The following is a 20,408-nucleotide window of genomic DNA, read 5'->3' as shown; positions in this document are numbered from 1 at the left end:
ATTTCTCTAGTTTATTTAGTAGCCACACGCTAATTTCTACACCATATTTAAGTATTACATAGAAAAGAAAATACAATGTATAATTTACATTAAACGAGAGAAGAAAACATTAACTAACGTACATATATACATAACATATAGGCCTATATATATATGAAATAATGTTGTTTCAATTAGTATTAAATTAACTATTAAAAGGGCATGAAGATTATATACAATTTTGGCTTTATAAACTGTGTATAAAGGCTGTGTCAGGCCTGTTTTGTTTATTATGAGTGATCGTGACCCGTAATAATGTCAGCCAATATGGACGAAAAGAGAACGATACCATAAACGAAGGTTTAAAATAGGATTCGAAACCGGATCTTTCACTGCCATAACGTATTCCTTGCTAAGCGATTATTTTCTTTTACATTCTCATGCTGTCGTGTAACGCTAATTCAGGATTTATTAAAATAACAGCAAATAATTGTTTAAAATTATATATATATTAAATTTCAAAAATATTAATCAATACTATAATTTTTTCTTGAAGACTGGGTAGTAAGGTACTCGCTTCTGCAATGGATCCTATGGCGAATCCAGTTCGAGTACAGGATTTCTCATAAGTTATTTGAATTTGAATATCTTTATTCTTCTGAAATTCTATATCTTCACGTTGACTGCCTGTAACAAGTACAATATACGTTAGTCATAAGCCAGGTCAAGTACAGTACTTGGACGTTCTCGTACTTATACGTGATTTGAAAGAAATTTTGTTTGTTCTTTATCATCGAATATTCGTAATTATAATATTTTATATTAATATAAACAATATCTAATTAGAAAATGCGGAATTTGATTTTTGTAAAGGAAAACACTTTAATAATAAAAAATGACATTTTGTTTTATAACCAATAACAATACTACAATCGCATGTTATAAATTCACTTGACCATAACTTATAAATGTGTCCGAGAGTGAGAGAAATAACAAAATTTATTCCGTAGACAAAAATAGAAATGCCACGAACATTAGCTATATGTTAAATCATGTATATCTTTAATACAATAATAACAAGAACAATGACATGGACTTAAATCAGGAAGCGATTTGACAAACGACATCCTTGTATTGTTGTGATTTTCTAAATTAGTGCATCATAATCCTTCATATTGATATAGACAGTTTTATGTAGTTTATGACATAATAAAAGATCTAAATTTGAGGTTAACTGAGGTCAACTCTACCCTAGACAAAATATAAAGAATTACGTCTGGAGCTATTTATTTCTCGCTTACAATTTCACAAATTGTAAGTAAATTTTATTAAAACGACGTGCCTCAGCAATGTTTATTTTTATATTGCTAGCTTGTAATTCTTTCAAGAAGTAAAAAATGGTGAAATATGGGGAAAATGGCAATAGATGCTGTATTTCGAAGAATTCTCTGTTTAGAAACGATCGAGATACATTCGGTTTGCGAATCGAATTTATTTTTAGAAGCAAGCTGATCAAATTTATAGATTTGTTTATCATTAAATAACATTTGTTTATTGTATTTTTAATTCATAATAAATTACGAAGACTAGTAATAAACTTATAATTTTAGTTACTCAACTCGGCAGATGGTCAGCTTCCTTCGTACGAGGAGAGATAGAGAACACTATTTTTCCTTTGAGAAGAACTTGGCGTAATATTGTAAATAAACAAAGCAAACTCTTACTGATTGAAGATAACGTTTATATAAAATGGTACTTAATATCGACCTTGTCTTAACTATGTTGACCTCTTCCTCTATAGCAGCTACCATTATGATATCTATTTGTGTCTGTCGAACGTGACTTGGAATAAAGAAGTCATTCGTTTTCCAATCTAAATAAATATTGAAATGGTCTTTACACCGCTATAATTTTTACTTCGATGTCATTATAATACGTTTAAGATTATTTGTTATCCTCGTTTTCTGCATTCCCCAAAGTTAGAGAACTTCTCTTGTTTGTCTGATTAATACTTTGGTAATTTAAAAACAATTTAAAGTATCTTTTAATAATTAAACACGACTTTTTATACTCGTGAAGACTGTTTTAATTTGATTAATTGTTGTTAATATAAAATATATATATATACACTAATTTTATAATTACGCGATAACATTAAAAAAAGCTAAATAAATTAGATATAAAAGATTAATTGCATTCAATATCTATATATTAAATGTAATTAATTTTGTTTTTCTTTCATATAATTATATCGAATCTAATTTAAAGTGTTATTAATTAATTTAATCAATGTCTTTTACTTAGTTTTTATGAAGCAATTATTGTTCTAGAAGACATCCTAGTTCGAAAAATTAGAAAAATATGTGTAAACTTTACTTTACTTGCTAATTAATTTTAGATTTTTAATTAATTTATTAAATTATCTTAATTGTTTAGTCTGTGATGATTCCAATATGGTTTTTAATACGGTTACTTTTCATTTAAATTATCTACCTAATTTAAATGAAAAATAACCATATTATATATATAAAATCTTATTAGAATCGTTGAAAGTTTATATTCATACTTATTCGTAATTTCTAACGAACAAATACAGTAATATTAGCCTTATTTATGTTATATAATGCGCTGCTTGATTCAGAAGCATGTTTCTTGGATGTGTAATTCCATTGTGACTTAGTTGCATTGTATCGTTACGAAGTTAAAGAATCGAAAAACGTAATGCATTATCCTGTTTGATGTATATCCTTTCATAATTGATTGTATTCATGTGAAATCGCCTCATAGGATAATAAGCACTTTTCTGTTATTCGGTGTTTACTTACTATCGATAATACTAATATACCATTGTGTGTTATCATCGTCCTGCGTGTTTTGCGATAACTAAGCTTCTTGGGAATACTATAGAAGCGAATAGTGAATAATAACAAAGTATAAATACTGTATTTAGCCTTGAGGAGACTTCACGATTATACAATAAACGATTTGCACTGTAGGCAACTGTCAGGGGTCATTCTTCACGTTCTGGAATTATAACTACGTTACGATTCGGTATTAATGGAATATTTTCTGTGTGTTACGTTATGTAATTTGCTGAAAAACTGAAATCTTCGTAACTGTTATGTTTATTTTTCTTAACGTATTTTAAACTTCGGCTCTGAAGTGATAAATGTGTCCACGAAAACTTCCTATGTCTAAAATTATCACGAGAAAGAACTGATTTAAATTATCCAGAGATACTAGATACAGGCCTAATATAGAACATGTATAAATAATGTACCCATCTATATATGGTAGTCGTAGATCTTTATCAAATTCTTATCTTATTTTTAAAAATATTTTTAAGAAAATTCTTTGAAAGAAATTATTTCATTCGCTAAACGAAGTTTCGTTCATTATTATCATCATTATTATTACTCTTTTTCCGAAGAATTTTCGTCGATAACAGCAATTTCGACTTCCATTATTTTTTTTCTTGCTACGAAAGTATTGACGTAGTCCCGTAGAACGAAAGAGAATTTCTTTTTTTTTTATAATCTGATTATATCATGTTGCATTTATTAAATTTCCAACCTAATAACACTGTAAATTGCAAATCTGTTAAGAATAGGAATAAATGTTGTTTTTCTTTCGCATTTTCAGTCCGCGTAATAATATTGATTAGTCACGTCACTATATATTCACCATTATTACATTCTTAAATTTATTTGCTTCAAACCATACAATTTTCTCCTCCGGATGAATCGAATCCTCAATTTGAACAGTCCGCCGCTCACATAATTCTTTCCTTACGAATGTAATTGAATATCTAGTGTGCTCTCTCTCTCTCTCTCTCTCCTTCTTTCTCTTCCATCCCTCTCTATGCCGTGAACATCACAGCCAATTCCTTTATCTCTAAGCCACGTGAAGGTATGTCGAAAACAATAAAGATAAAGTGGATACGTGATTGAAATTCCTTCTTTTGTAAAGCTCAGCATCAGCGATGCGCTAGGATTAGTTTTTACCCCTCTTATATATTACTGGATATGAGTATGAAATGGGTCATTTTAATAACCGAAAAAGTATCTACACGTGAATGATTTATTTATATTTAATGTTAAAGCCGTCATTATTCGTTTCCTTTTATAATATATTAAATTATTTATTGTTTATAACTCATTATATACGGATTTCTATCACTTATATCTGTATCTTTATAACACGAATATAATGGAATATAATATTAAATCGGAAAATATATGCTTTAGATGTTGTTTGTTAGAAGATGTAATTTTTTGTTTTTGTTTGAAGTTTGAAATATGTTATTTGTTGTATGTGCGTCACAGCTGTCACAATCTGACCCGTTTGTCAGAGTTGATGTCGAATATGTGTGACATTCGTCGAGTCTTAAGGTAATATATAACTTCGAGTTTTTCGAATGGAAAATTTAAAAAGAAATGTTAGTATTTTTTGAAAAAAGGAGATTTTTGTTTTGAAATTATGCTTTTAGAAGAATTTACGTAAATTCCGGAACAGCCATTGTTAATAAAGCATCATACACGAAAAATTAGTTTATAATAGAATGACCATTCTCCTCTTGAGGTAGAAGGAAATTAAGACTGTAATTGAAAATTGGAGTTATCTTTTTTTTGGTATCCTACACTCGACTTTGCTTCGAATATTCTCATCATGTTTACTTTTTTATCTGCTCTTTTGTTTTTTTTCTTTCTTTCTTCCTTTCTTTTCTTACTGAAGAACACGTCCATCAATTAACCTAAATACTGAAAAGCAATTTAAAAATTTGTTACTCTAATTTAATGTGTAATGTTAAAATTAAAAACTGAAAACTATCTGTTAGTAATTCATTGCTTATACTTGAAGTATAAATAAATCGTGTCCAGTTTGAATGGTTTGTTTTGAATTAGGTCAGAGACATTATAGATAATATTTGAACTTCTGTACAGATCATAAAAGATAAATTAACATAAACTTTTCACTATATCCTTGTACCTTCTTAATGTCTTTACACACAAGACTTGCTACATGTTATGTTCTGATATATTTACTACATACTGCACCGCAGTAGACTCTATCATTTACCATCTCCCTTCAGACCCACACCCAACAGTAGCTTTGAATAGGATGGACGTTAAACTGGTTTTCTCCACCCTTAAAACCTTGTCATGTTTGTTATCTTCTCCAGCAACTTCTCTGGAAACTGCTGACCTTGGAATGCTCTGATAATCCGTTCTATTTATAGAAATTAACCTCTTTCCTTCTCCCTATTCCTTAGAATTTTGGTAGTATCTTACTTTACGGAAGAGATAATACCGGAAGTGTGTTTAAAGACATCACATGCTCTTATCTCAGTTTGCAGTCGTTCGATAATCTTTTCCTCCATTACTTTAAGGCTCGATAAAGACTGAAATTCTTATCCATTGCAATCGTTAATTATGAACTTGCAAAAGGTTTCGAAAGCAGTACAACTTTTAATCTCCGTTTTTTAAAAAAATATAATATATTTGTTTAATTCTACGATCATTTCTTTTACCATTATCTTAAGTTTTCTTAAAGACTGAAGTTCTCACAGACTTACATCGATGTATTGATCATTTAACGTAATATCATCAAACGGTTTAATTTTAAGTTTTAAATCATTTGTGGGAAACGACGTCAATTGTTAGGAATAAGACTAATTTGAAATTATATGGATGGCTTTCGCATCATTATTCACTATGGAGTCACGTCTGGATGATTCGTCGATTCCTCTCTCGTCAATAACTGCTATTTCGTGTTGTGAAGATTCTCTTCTGGAATATTATATTGTATTCATCATTAGTTCTAATTATTTTGACTCTCACTGTCATTCTGTTACGGTTGATCACATGGTTATTTGCGAAAAGGTTTTTCTATGGTGTGTATATATATATATATATATATATATCCTACAAGTAATAAGCGTTATCGAGTTCTATCACTAGAGTTAATATTTGGGAATAAATTTTGATGGAAACAATGCCGAGAAATCTTTTTTGTTTTTTTTTTATAAATAGAAATTACTTAAATTCTCTAAATTTTCTGTAAAATAAAAATAATCGATTCGAATCTGTATTAATTTAGTAAGTATCCCAACAGTTTTCATAAATACAAATTATTATGCTACGTCACACCATCTGTTGTCAAATCGAAAGCCAATAATTGTTCTTTTCACCAGAAATAATTTTTAATAAAATTTACACGGAAGAAATGTTCGGTAATCAGATTTTCAGCGTGCGAGTTAGAGTTGATGACAGATTGGCGATAACCGATTGCCAAAATTGAAGAAACCGAGCTTTTAAATTTGCAACTTTGATGTCTTTTCATCTAATTACTATTTTGAAAGTTTTAGTAAATTAAATAATGTTTTAATAAATTTCTTTTAAATTTGAACTTGGACTTTCTCTATATTTAGACTACACATTTCTTTCTTTCTTTTTCTATTACAAGGAAACGATGCAATAAAAGAGTAGAGGCTAAAATTGAAATACAGTAAAGTATATGCATTGAGTTACAGTATTTATAATCTTGTATATTTTCAAAGTAAATGTTTCTTTCCTTAGTTTTATACCGAAAATTGGGAATGATATTTAAAGAAATGATTGTTATGAGATCCAGTTTTTTTTATGAGGAAGGAATTGAATAATTTTATTTAATGTAATAACTTTGAAAAAGTTAATAAAACCAATTGGATAGCTCTTAGATTTCACGCCTGCCAATAACACTTCAATCATCTTCCATATACCATTAAATTTATTTCGTAATCTAATAAATGTAACTATTTAGTTACATTTATTTGGCGACATTTTTAATATAGGAACAATTTTCGTGCTTGTAAGAAAACTATCGTTTTTTTTTTTTTTTTTTTTAATCTCTTCAGAAGAATAAAACATTACGCTTCACTTCGGAAAGAAACCAAATTTTCAATAAAATTTTTTATAAGATCAGCGATAAAAAGATCTCATCCATATTATAAATTTAATTAAAGGCCTATATACGAGTAGTTAACGTAAGAATAGATAATTCTTTAAATTTTTATTTGATTAGTCTATTAAATAAATCTAATCTGTCGGAAGTTTAACGCTCTTACATTCTAACATTCTAATATATATACATATAAGTAGCTTATATTCTTATATATATATCAGAATATGTTAACGTATAGCTTATATATTTTAAAGCTATAAATTAACTTGTTTGAGAAAATTGTGAAATATCAGTTTCTAATAGAGTGAGTGAGTTGAGACACGGATGAGGACACGGATGGGGAATCCGGGATCAAATCCAAGCGTCGATAAACCCCCGGATATGTCGGGCTACGTCTCTCACCACCCTGCCGCTGCCCCCACTGTGGGCTTGGCCCAGATCTGAAGCTATGAGGTGACTAAGCCCTCTGAGCTTACTCAGCAGCTCTGTACTTAAATATAGCCTCTATAATATATATATATATATATATATATATACAGTGAAAACTGCTTAGGCGACCACCTGCATTCGACGGGCACCTGTCAAAACGGGCAAAAATTTCTGGCAAGGAATAGTTTATACATAGTATTCTTATAAGTTACCCGTATTAAACGACCATCCGTGTAACGCGACCGCGGGCATCGATTTTTGGTCCGAAACAACACACAACAACTGTAATAAGCGACCACTTCCGCGAATATATCTGGTCTAAACTATTGTCGATCCCACCTCGGACACTTCTCCCACCCTTGAAATTAGGTGCAGGTGTTAATGAATTAGTCTAGCAACAAAGGAAATTCATTTCAGTTTGTTCGAAATTATCCGAAAAACGAAAGAAATGCAAAGTGCCGTCGTTAGAAAGTCGTGTTAAAGTTATCAGAGAAAGTGAAAATGGTTTATCACGAGGGCAATTTAGCTGCGAAATTTAACTGTGAGAAAACAAAATTTGTACTGGTATTTGAGAAAATATTAAATATTAAAAAAATACAGTATTTTTAAAGTTAAAATAAGATTAAACTAACGAAAACCAAAACCAAAGTGATGGAGAGATACCACGCGCTTGTATATCGATGACGTAATACACGTAACTGAGGAGCGAACGAAAAGAACAAAGTTGAATTAATTAAATCGGAAAAAAGTGTGCATTATAATCGAGAAAATGCGAGTATTGTATTAATGTTTAAAATATTGGTATTAAATCTGTCTTATAAAATCACGACGGCTCCTGTAAATCGAGTTATCCGATAAGAATAAAATAAAATACCAGTGTAGCTCTATCGTGTTACGTTATTGTCGCATGCTAGGATATCTATATTCTCAATTAATCTAATCGTTTAACAACATAACAACTTTATTGTCAACTATAAAGGTTTCACCAGCGAAAGGTAAGGTACGTACATGAAAGGTAACAAGCACACCTCGTGGTTCAAAGGTACAAAAGGCGCCCTCTGGCGGGATGTGCCCGCCACCCTCCCATAGCCAAATTATAGCCACGACATATCGTAGAAAAAATTCGCTTATTTTTGCTATCGTTGAAAAATACGGTATTACAGCACCACCTGTCTAAAAGACCACTTTTTGAAGGAACCGTGGGTGGTCGCCACAGACAGGTTTTACTGTGTATATGTATACATGCTTTTGCTTTCATCACGTAAATTTAGACTACTGTTACATATTTTTACACGTAAACTGTAGCTAATAAGCTTAAGGTTGGCTGAAAAAAAAAAAAGGAAAATATCAGTCACAATTTTTTCAGTTTGGTCAGGCCAGTCTCGTAGAAGGGCAAACTCATAATGGGCATGATTAAAAACAGATCCTATTAGTGTGCCCACAGGACAGAAAGCTAAAATAAATAAAAATCCAGCACTTTGCCTTTTGAAAGAAGAATTACTTTGAGTTCTTAATTCTAATTCTTAGAAATTGTTCCTAACCATTAGGCATCGGGATTAATTAATAAAATATATCTGTTCAACTAGTGTTTTTAATTAACAAATGAGAGTTTATTAATACTTGAATAATTAATTGTATTAATTAATACTAAATGTACTTGTATTTTGAATAATAAAATAATAATAAACATTTTATTAGTAAAATATTCATTGAAATTATTCATTATAAATTATTTTTAATTAGATTTAAATGGTAATTTGTTCTAATTAATTTTTATCTATGATTGTATTTACTTTTAAAATGTACAATTACTTAGAATAAAATAACATGCTACATAAGATCTACTCTTCTAGTCAAATATTATTTTTATTTATTAATAATTATTGTTTAATGTAAACTATACGTTTACACAGGTGTAAATATGAGAGAATAATTGAGAATTTTAATGAAAAGATATGAAATAATGCAGAGTATGAATAGACAAATGATAGCTTCATGAGGATCAAGCAAATTTGAATTAGGGGCCTCAGTGTTAACTTCGGACATTTTTCTTCGAGGGAATTTTTGGGGAAAATATTTTCTTAAAAATGATTTGTTTGGAGTCCCTGTTAGTGGGGGCCCAGACAATTTCTCTTGTTGCCCATGGGATAATGCTCCGCTTGAGATTTTTTTAATTAAGCTGATAAACTTATTTAAAGAAGCCGTAAAGGGTTCATATTCTTATAATTGATAGCGAAGGAAAAGCTTGGAATATAGTTTATTGTTTCATTTCTGGAGAGAACGGCTGCTTTACCTTTCGTTTTCAACCTACAATGGCACATCTGAAGACAATAACTTATCTACAGAACAACTAGGACATTAAAAGACTGGAGGGCATAAGCAACATAATTGGCTAGGCCTGGCACTTTTTGGTCTACCTAGGCTCTTGTGCCACAAAACCCCAAATCCAACCAACCAACCTTTCTTTTTCTGTATCCACTATTGTTTTATATTCTTAAGTTTTACATAGTTCTGGTTTACATAGAACGCTCTGATATATATTTTGTATGGACTTATTACATTCTTTTGTCAATGTCTTTCAATAATAACTAAGCCAAGAAAGGTACGAAAAAATATATATATATATATATAAATTCAATATATATATTTATTATTTCATTGGAAATTTTTGTCACATCATACAGAAATCAAATATGAATTAATGAAAAATGTTGTATTTAAGTATTCGATTTATTGTCGAATGTAAGCGGGTCAATAAATAAGTAATAATTTATAATAAATCAATATATATATATATATAAATCAATATATATATATATATAAATTCTTTTCAGAAATAGATAATTATTTCAGGGAATTCCTGAAAGAATATTATTCACTATTAATAATGCGGATTAGACATTTTTAGATTTCACTCCATGAAAGCATGTAAAAATATTTACAATTTATTGTCCCTTTTATTATACTGTATTCCTTTTTTTGAAGTGATACGTAGGTAACTAGAAAGTTTTTCTTTTACATTTGTATTTTAATTGAATTTTAAACACGCATTTTTCAATATTCATTATTATTCATCGAACCAATAAATTTAAATCTCACCACATTCGAATAACATGTCACTTCACAATAGACAACCATTCTAGTAAGTTGCATACTTATCTCATTACTCTTAGAAATCTCTGGCCTTATTGCTATTTAACACATTCATTTAGAATTCTTAGCATTCTCTCTACTAATTCAACTGTCATCTTTACAAAGGAAACAACCTAATAGGAAAAGGACTGGCCTTATGTTCCAAGAAATGGCATTGCATCTACCATTTGTACTTTCGACTTAACCTTGGAATAAATTTTTTTACTTTTATGTAACATTCAGAAAATATATTACAGGATTAATTTTAAATGAAATTAGTTTCAAATTCAACAAAAATTTGCCATTTTTAATTAAGTTAATAGTCCACCATTTCAATTTTATAAGTGCTCGTCACAATAATTTGGTTACAATGCGTACTTGTCAGAAGAACAGACTGGCCTGTTTAATTTTATCTAAATACGATTGTGTTGAAATTTTCATTGTTATGGACGAATATTATATTTTTAATAACAATAAAGATCGGTTATATAACGCGAATATTTGTTTAAAAATATAAAATTGCAATTGTATTAAAAGATTTAATTCTACATTTTCGTGTTTCTTTTTATAAAATTAACAAAATACCGTGGGCGTCGGAAAAAATTTTACGGGGTGAAGTTTGTAGACAGGTAATTACATCAGTAGTCTAAATTTTTATTTAATTTTTGGGGCTTTTTCCCAAGTAGATTATAGAATATAAATAGACAAAGCATCCCACGGCCGAGGTGTGTAAGGTCACACATCTCGATTACCTCTACGATTACAATTTGTGGAATTTTTACTCGATTCCAGTGAGGGGGAAAGTGTCCCGTTTGCCCCCTCTTAGGACGCCCACACAAAATATGATGTATAAATAGCTAAAAAGGAATGATTTAAAGAATTGTTACTACAGTATTCAATATTTCAATAAATTATAAGATGATTTTATAGAGATAAAATTCAGAAAGAAAAAGTAATTTCAGACATAATTTGTTTAAAATTTGTATGTAAAGTATTTATAAGATACATCTACATTCAATGTATACAGATTACTTTGTAAATAGTATTTTAAAAAAAATAAAGCAGAATATGTATTGCTTCGTTTTCATGATAAATCCTTCATTCTTATTGATCACGAAAGTAATGTTTACTTACTAGAAAAATAGGATAAAAGTCTAGATTATTAAATAATTTTTTTTTTTATCCAGCAAAATATGCTTGAAGATAAAAGAATGCTTACTCACACTGTAAACATTTCTAGTATTGTTTAAACAAGAATTTCTTAGCTATTATAGTGTACAGTATGTAGACAATGACGTAAACTTGCACATGACTATCATTCCGATAACAATTTTAAAAAAAAAATGTTCTTTATCTCGGTATGAAAATATTATCGTTTGTAGATCGTTAATGCATGTATGTCGACAATGGATTACAGCTACCGATTTAAAAAAAAAAGTTAATGCTTTCTACTTACTTTAAATATCATTAATCTGAAGACCTACGCGAATAAATTAATGTCACTCGTAATTTAGTGAGCAATAAATCGTAAGACTAGAGTAATTAATCAGATTAAAAGCGAGTTACTGTTTCCAGCGAAATCAAGTGAGATAACCATCTTATAAATATTAATGTCTTTCCAACAATATAACTGTGTAAACAATATTGTAATATTCTGATCAGCGCCATTTTAGATCAAATGCTTTGTTGACTTCTGTTATGAAAAATGATACTTTGGATATTTTAAGCGTTTATATTTCAAGATACTGTATTTAAATTTAAACGATATCAGTCATTGGAAGAGTAATGTTCCCGACTGTTATATGTAACAGAGAGAAAGTTTGGCGATCGGTCAAGAATTGAACACCAAGATTTTTATATTTTTGTACTCGAGACCTTGAAACGTCGAGAACTGCAAAGAAGTTGGGATTTGTTTCTGTGTGTTTGTGGGTGCATTGAGCACAATTTTTTTTCACCCATTTTGAAGCTTAATAACTCCTGCGCCTTTTGTCGAAAATTTATGAAATTTTACAACAAGATTTTATGATTAGGGTGAAATGTTTCTGAAAAATTTCAGGAAAATCAGACTATTGGCTCGGGAGATATGGCCTCCACCCCTTATTATCCCTCGAACCAATCTGAAGACTTAAAAGTAATGGTAGTAAATATTAGGGATTAAAACAAAGAATGCTGAGACAAATTCAGAGTTGTGTTCATAAATTTGCCTTTAAAGCTATGAATTTAGATAAAATCAAAACACATTAATATTTACTGAAAACATTGCGAATATAAAACCTTTTTTCTCCAGATCACGCTAACGTTATATTGTTATAAACCCATAAAATTTTGTACCGATTATTTTTATTATAGTGTATAAATGTTTTCACCTGCTGTAATAATCTATTGAGAAAATTTATAATGATACAGGCTTTTGAAAAGCTAATTATTAACTTTTTATCTGTCGTTGCGAGAGCTGGACCAACGTCACAGATGCAACTTTGGCTTCTTATTTGACTTTAGAGAGTAATCTGAATATAAATCTGAAAACATTAGTGGAAAATGAGGCGATTATTAACAATAAACACAGAATAGAAGCAGAAGTGAGCCGAAACAATCGCGAATGCCGATGGAACTCCGGATGGCTTTTCTGATGTAAACATTGTCGCAGCGAATAAATGATGCGCGACTGCTTGTTCAGAATGGCGCGTCCTCGACGATAATAAACTCACGTATATATATATATCCTCTGAGACCGGCGAAATCGCAGTTCTCTGTTGAGTACACAAAAGTCCAAAGTTACATAATGATAGGTTATCGTATGCACCATCTGGGCCAAGGCTTCTGATGATCGCTCGCTTGCAACGCGCGAGATCATTTTCGGGTTGGTTTATCTCGCGATTGATTCTATCCTCCTATATTGACACGTTTATGAACTATATACAGTATCTTTTACTTACGTGTCTTAATTCAACCTGCGGTGCTTATAATTTATTATTTCGAACGCTTCAGAACCATCCAGTCTTAAGTAATGCCGCATTATGTAAAATTAAGTTTAATTATAACTTAACTAAATTATACAGTTTCTATTTATACTGGCGAAATACAATATCAGTTGAAATAGTATAACGTCAATTAGACAAGAAAAAAAGTTTGTCGAGGAAATTTTAAGATGAAAATATAAAATTACTAAAAGTAAAAAAAGGAAGATTAATTTTGAAAATAGCACTGAAAAGACTTAAAACAAAAGAAAAAAAAAACAATGGAGACGATGAACAATAAATTCAAAAGAATTGCTTCAGTTGTAAAAATGTATGAAGATCTTTCATTTATTTTTTGTGATACTTTTTATTTAAATTAATTTTCTTTAAAAGTATGCCTCAATTTTATATCATATTTGTTCTCTGAATACTGTCATTAGAAAACTTTTCATCTCTCGTTTTTTTTGTATTAATTAACATTAAAAAGAATTCTTTTTTTAAAATACAAAATCAGTTACTTTACTTGAGTGGGTTGTATGTATTAAATATCGTATTTTAATGTAGAGGCCGTATATTTACTTATTATTTTTAAAGTTTGAAAGACTGCTTTAAAGATCAAATAAATACAATGCCTAGCATTACGGATATCGACAAAAATGTCCTTTTTTTGCTGCAGATAATAAATTCGGTTAAAATAAACAAGAAGCTTAGCGAAACAAAAAGTAAATTGAGAGATCAGCAGTATCGAATTCGATCTCTCTGGAATTCCCACCATAAATGAAATTATGAAAGTTCGGTCTGTTTCAAATGACTTCATTGGCTATCATCGAATAGATATTTTAGAGATTTTTCCCCCTCCTCTCGACATGTGGAGAATAGATAGATGTGCGTAGTGTAGCTTCACTTCTCTTGTCTGCTTTGTCGAACAAAGACCCTTTCTTCCGCACGTGCTCTATCACGTTTGCTGGGATCGATGACGTGCGACCGCGCAACCACTCGCTATTGATTGATGTTCGTAATTATGGCGGAGTTGGCAACTTTGTCTATTGCATATTATAAGAGTTGTTTCTATAAATATTATGTCCTTCGCTTTTACTCTATTGCCACAATCTACTAAGCACTTATTTTGTTTTGAAATTAAAATTTCTTTTTCGGAACTGTAATTTTAAACATAATTTCAGCTTTTGTTAGAGTTCGAATGCTTTAATATGTAAGTAAATTCGTACATATACTCACGCTGACTTTAATTATAATTAATCTTTTGTCTTAAAGTCTGATGCATGTGTGTGTATGCCACACACACACACACACACACACAATAATTTAATTAATATTCTGATTCTAATATATTTACTATAGCATAACGCTTCGTTATACCTTAATTTATTGTAAAAATATTTAGCAAGAAATGCAAAAATTGTTTCTATATTATAAACAAAATAGCATTTTTCCCCCTAATAAAAACAATCATCAAAACTTGCTATTTCTCATAAATTCATTCGATTGTAAATAAGTGACTTAACAGTTTACAGTTATAAAAGGTGTTTTTTAAAAAAATATAATTAATTATTAATCATTTATTGATGGTTTTTAAATCATATTTAACTAAATACTTACTAGGCTACATAGGCCTACGTCTTTCTTCATTTTATTCCTTTTAAATCTGTTTTTCGAGTAAATAACTTTATAATTGCAAGTAATTTGAATTCATAAACGAAGGCGATCTCAATAATGCTTTTTAAAATATCTAAATGTAATTTATCTAAGAAAAACACAGTCTGGTTGTGCAGAAAAGGTAGGCGTTGGCGAGGTTAGCGGTGGTTTAACTGACCACACCTCTCTTGTCTCTTTTATCGAGGTAAGCAAAGTACACGTTGTTAATCGTTATTAAATTAACTATCCAGCATCAATAATTCAGTCTTTGGTGTATATATAAATGAGAATGTATCCAGTTTCTCGAGACTAGACACCATAACGTAGATACGTTGTTCCGCGTATTACCTGCGGACAAAGACATTCAAACTACATTCAATTCACTTAACACATGTCAGCGACAAATCACATCCGCATTTCTATCAAGTAAAGGCATCAGGTTAAAGAAAAAAAAAGGGGGGAAGAGAAAAAAAAAAAAGGAATTTCCCTTCAGTCGAGTAGAGTCATCCGGATTTGACAGTTTTCATCCGCTTCGAACAGTTGGTATAGTTTGACGTCAGGATAGAAGCCCGAGGTAACTTCATTTCTACCCCGATGCGTAGTGCGATGTTCCGGTTGAAGGGGCCTTCTGATTGGTCGAAAGTTGTGTGTAGAACGGCGCGCGGAGTCATGGAGGGTAGTTTGCTTAGTGAGAGTGGAATAGCTTAACACACAACATCGTTTTTTTGGGTCAGGTAAGTTTAGAAACAAATCTTTTTTGGCGTGTTTGTGCGAAGGGAGTTTAGATTTTGCACAGATTCATTCTTCTATTTTTATCAGTGTTGACTGGTGTTAGTCTATTGGCATTAGCGTATGGCCTTTGTTGTGATTGTTAGAAATCATAATGTAGTCTGATATACATAAATAATAAATTTTCAAAGGAGGGAAATTTATTACGCTACTTTCTATAATTTAATAATTAGTAGTTTATTTTATTATTAAGTTTATTATTATTATTAATATTGAAATGACTTCATCACTCCCGCATGGCATTTTCTTCACTTGCGTCATCGCTCGCTTCGTCGGATTTATGAATCAGAAAACTTTTCTTAAATATAAACTTTTTTTATTTTCTTTTAATATTCTCGAAAAACTAATATTATAATATTAATACGAAATATAATCCGATTTGAATAGCGATTTACTTCTTAACATGTCCGATGGGAGGAACAGAAATGTAACGAAGTTTCGATTTTTGAATTAGTTTAGAAATGTCGTAACATCACGCTACAAACCTAGAATTATTATTATTAGATATTTAAAAATTTACTACGTTTTAATTAAATAAAGAAGAATCAAACGTTATATGATATATAAATTTTTTCCGTTCTTTCTTTTTAAATTACGTTTGGAAAGATTTCTTTATTTTTAATGAAGGATTCGAATGAAAGTTTAGGAAAATATTGAGTAGAAAGGGCGAGAAATAAAACGTGTCATTATATACGAAATCCGACGTTTAAACAAAGGTAGGGGGTTGGATAATTAATATTTGAAATGAATTGTTTTATCGTGGCATTGAAAAGGTAATGATTGGAGACATCTTGCATCGGATTTCCACTCTGTTGAGTAATCAGTAACTAGAGTCAAATTAAATGGATCGGATGACTGCTCGTATTCTTTCACTTCGAAGAAAACTCTCATTCTGACGCCGGATAACGTGTGATCGAAACAGCTGCGAACACACTAACAAATCTGCCGGTTTCAATTTTAATGTTTACAAACGGATCGTTTCTTTCCTTTTGCCTGTTGACTCCAACTTTTAAACAAACATTCTTCTCTGACGTCACAACCAGCCGGTTTCGGCGCAGGCGTAAAGTTATCTCATTAACCCCAGTCGTCACCTCGCCTGACGTCGAGTCGCTGACTAAGCGAAGAGGAACGTTGTCATGACGCAGATAAGACGACGATTCGAGCTATGGACTTGGCGATAAGTTAACGACTCCATCTATCTGAAGACCCTTTTTTTCCTCCCCTTTACTTTCCCGTTTTTCTTTTAAAATTGGTGTCCTCCAACGTATCTAATTCGATTCCATTTAAACGTCGCCTTCTAATAAGACGGGAGAAACTGTAATATTCTCTTCATTTATTTATTCGCTTCGAAATTATCTTGTAGAAACGTTAAATTCTAAGACAATCGTCGTTATTTTCCAGCTTCAATTTCAAATTTTCTGCGCGGCGTATTCACGCGTACACACGAAATTATAATGAAGCTTGAAGGCAAATTTCAAACGCCACTATTATTACTACATCTTACTAAATTGTATTTTACGAATATTAAATATATATATATAATATCAAACATTCTAGCTTATCTTTCGGATAAAGATGATTTTAATGCCGAGTAATCATCCATTTATGAATGATATTAAAGCTCCATCATTAGCAATATAAATTTTAATGAATTGTAAACTACCTATCTTATTATTTCGATATTTTCGATTTCTAAAGGGAATAAAATTTAAGTAAATATAAATTTGTTGTTTAGCTACCAAATCAATTCTCTGTTTAAGGAGGTTAAGTATCGATTCCCCCATGCAAAAATCATTGAATATTTCGTAATTGCAACACCGAAAAATCCCCCCCTACAAGTATTAATTTCGTTTATTATTTTTTAATTAATATTTCGGGTGTAGATACAATAAGTAAAATTAGTTGTGAATAATCTGCGATGTATTCTCTACTTTATGTATCTGTTTTTTCATTTTTATTTTTAGAAATGTGAATAAGACAGCCGAATCTCTAAAAATAAATAGTCAATTTTTGCCTGGTATATAACGGTTTTAAATGAAACTAACCACACTTTAAAGTGTGTAAATTCGCGAGACAAATTAATTTTTTTTTAACAAAGGTTTCGAGTATTTTTAACGAAAAAATTTATACTCTAAAATTATCGCGTGCCCAATTACTATTATTAACCCGTTAAAAATGTCTCTAGGCATGTGTTTATTCTTCATTTTAAATATAAAATCATCTCGATTATACAAATTCATTTTTAATGGATTTTTTTCCTTAATATTGACTAAAAATACTCTCATAATATGGTGAATTTAGATTACCTTTTTTTCATATAATAATTTGTTATTTAAGCAAATATTTCTTTTAACATATTAATAAAAAAAAGAACTCGATAATAATATAAAAAAAAATGTAATTGCTATAGACATTCAATTATTGTATATAGGCTAGTCATTCTTTAATTAGACAGCTCTAAGTGACAGTTTATAATACTTTCATCGTCGATCAGAAACGTGAATTGAATGCCAATTGGAAAATGTACAATTAATTTGCTTAATTCTGTTGATAAGAAAAGAAATTTTAGGAAATTTATGCGTAAGAAAAAAAGCTTCTATAAAAAAAAACATTATGCTGTAGTTCATCGCTTCGTAGGTAATTCAAAGAGGGGGGAAGAGCTGTAATAAAAGAAGCGAAGGGCGATATAAATGATTTAGTAGCGAAGACGTCAATCAAATTATTCTCAGATAATTTTAATTACCTTCAAATTTTAATGAATGATTCGAAGATTTCATCTATTAAAATTTGAAGCCAATTAAATTGGGTCAACATTCACTTTATACTTAACGTTATTTATTTTGATTAAGATTTTTATCTTAAGGATAATTCTCAATTAATCTTCTACTTCTCTGTAAATTAATCCTATATTTAATTTTAAATAACTTAATTATTTCTAATTAACGCAGAGATTAATTAAAAGAAGGTAATTTTACACAATTAAATACGCGATGAATTAATTTTGATAAGAAATAGGACTGTACTGTGTTGTATTCGTCTCATAACAATTCTAGTGTTATTGTTGTACACAAAATAGCAAATGTATAATTATTATAAAAGAAAAAAAAATCCTTAAGATTATTATAAATTTTACGTCGATTAAACGAGTAGAAAAGAAATAAACTCAGTTCTTTTTAAAATTAATTTATGCATAATTAATGTGACAAGTAAATTATATTTACAATTGTATAAATGAAAATAATAAATATTCAAATACAAGTTGTATTTGAATGATTGAGATAATGTTGTAGATTAATGGACAATTCGGTTTTTGTTGGATTGTTCATTAATTTATTAAATTTTTATTATCTTCTTGTATTAAATTGACGTTCTTTATCATCGTGACATTGGACAAGAAAGGAAAGAGCTCATCACACCGTACAATTGCTTCAAAGTTAAATTTTTATGGAAGAAATAGCTTATTGTTACAGTTTGATGGATGCATTGTCGACGTTTGTTCGACTTATCTTCATTCGTTTGATGCACTCAAAAGAAAATGCTTTGGATTTCAATCGTAACATCTATAAATTTATCACTTGTATTATTATTATTATTATTTATTTTTTTGTAAACACGCAATATGTAATTTTTCTTTTCTTTCGTAAACACGGAATTTTCATTCTACTTTCTTTATCCTTTGTTTAAGATTTATTGACTGCTGCTGCTATACTTTTTAATCGATAAGAAAAATATTCGATTAAATTTAATGTATTTTTATATACCTTTTTACATTTAAGGCTATCGCTGTTAGTTTAAAGTGAATGTCAGTCTTTAGTTTACTGATGTTTAAAGTAACTAATGCTTTATTTAATGCCCATCTATTTTTTGGATTTATCTACGAAAAAAAGAGAGGGGAGTTTGATTGATAATGGATTTGATAGAATATATTTATCAATTTTATACCAAGACGTGTGTAAAAAGTCGAATTGATGTATTAAAACGGATTTTTTTTGATAATTTTTTCGTATAATGAGGGCCGGTCCAAGAATTTTTGGCGCCACAGCATCAGTTAAAGGGCGCTCTTTAACTGATGCTGTGGCACCCTAAATTTTTTAACCCCGGGAAAAGTGTTCCTATAGCTCGAGTCAGCCCTGCATATAATAAAATACTATTTGATATTGTTTGAGTGAAATTGTATGAACGAATCTCCCAAAAATTAACTTAAAACCTTAAGATTTTATTATAATTTAATTCATAGATTTTCGACATAAAAGCAACTTTTGCAATATTTTAAATTTTGTAATTTTTGCTTAATTATTTTTAAATGATAACAATATAATAAATTATTTATTCAGATCTTCGAACAAAGTTATTGAGAAATTTACGTGGGCAGTATTAATTTTTATATTAATATTTAAAGTATCGATGACTTAAGTTACTAAAATTATAATTTCGTTTATGTAAATCCTGTTTCGTTGAGGAAATGCCAAAATTAAAATTAATAATAATAATAATAATAAAAAAGATTATTACAGACTGGCATTTATT

The 20,408-nt window shown here is 29.8% G+C and overlaps 1 protein-coding gene across 6 annotated transcripts in view; it reads left to right on the top strand.

Annotated features, from left to right (window-relative positions):
* The window catches only part of LOC136975158 (protein Shroom3-like), a 222,092-nt gene that overhangs the window by 139,427 nt on the left and 62,257 nt on the right, over positions 1-20,408 (top strand). Inside the window, exon 1 of one of the 6 annotated variants that reach the window (XM_067270194.1) lies at positions 15,652-15,826. The exons of the other annotated variants lie outside the window; for them this stretch is intronic. The gene's annotated coding sequence lies outside the window, so the exon portion shown is untranslated. Of the gene's footprint in view, positions 1-15,651; positions 15,827-20,408 lie in introns of those variants that run through there. 6 annotated transcript variants of the gene reach the window in all.

This window comes from Centruroides vittatus, unplaced genomic scaffold, assembly GCF_030686945.1.
Source record: "Centruroides vittatus isolate TY-2023 unplaced genomic scaffold, ASM3068694v2 contig_364, whole genome shotgun sequence".
Classification (NCBI taxonomy): Eukaryota; Metazoa; Arthropoda; class Arachnida; order Scorpiones; family Buthidae; genus Centruroides; species Centruroides vittatus.
The sequence above is the reverse complement of the archived record's forward strand: the minus strand, read 5'-3'. Positions and strand labels throughout refer to the sequence as shown.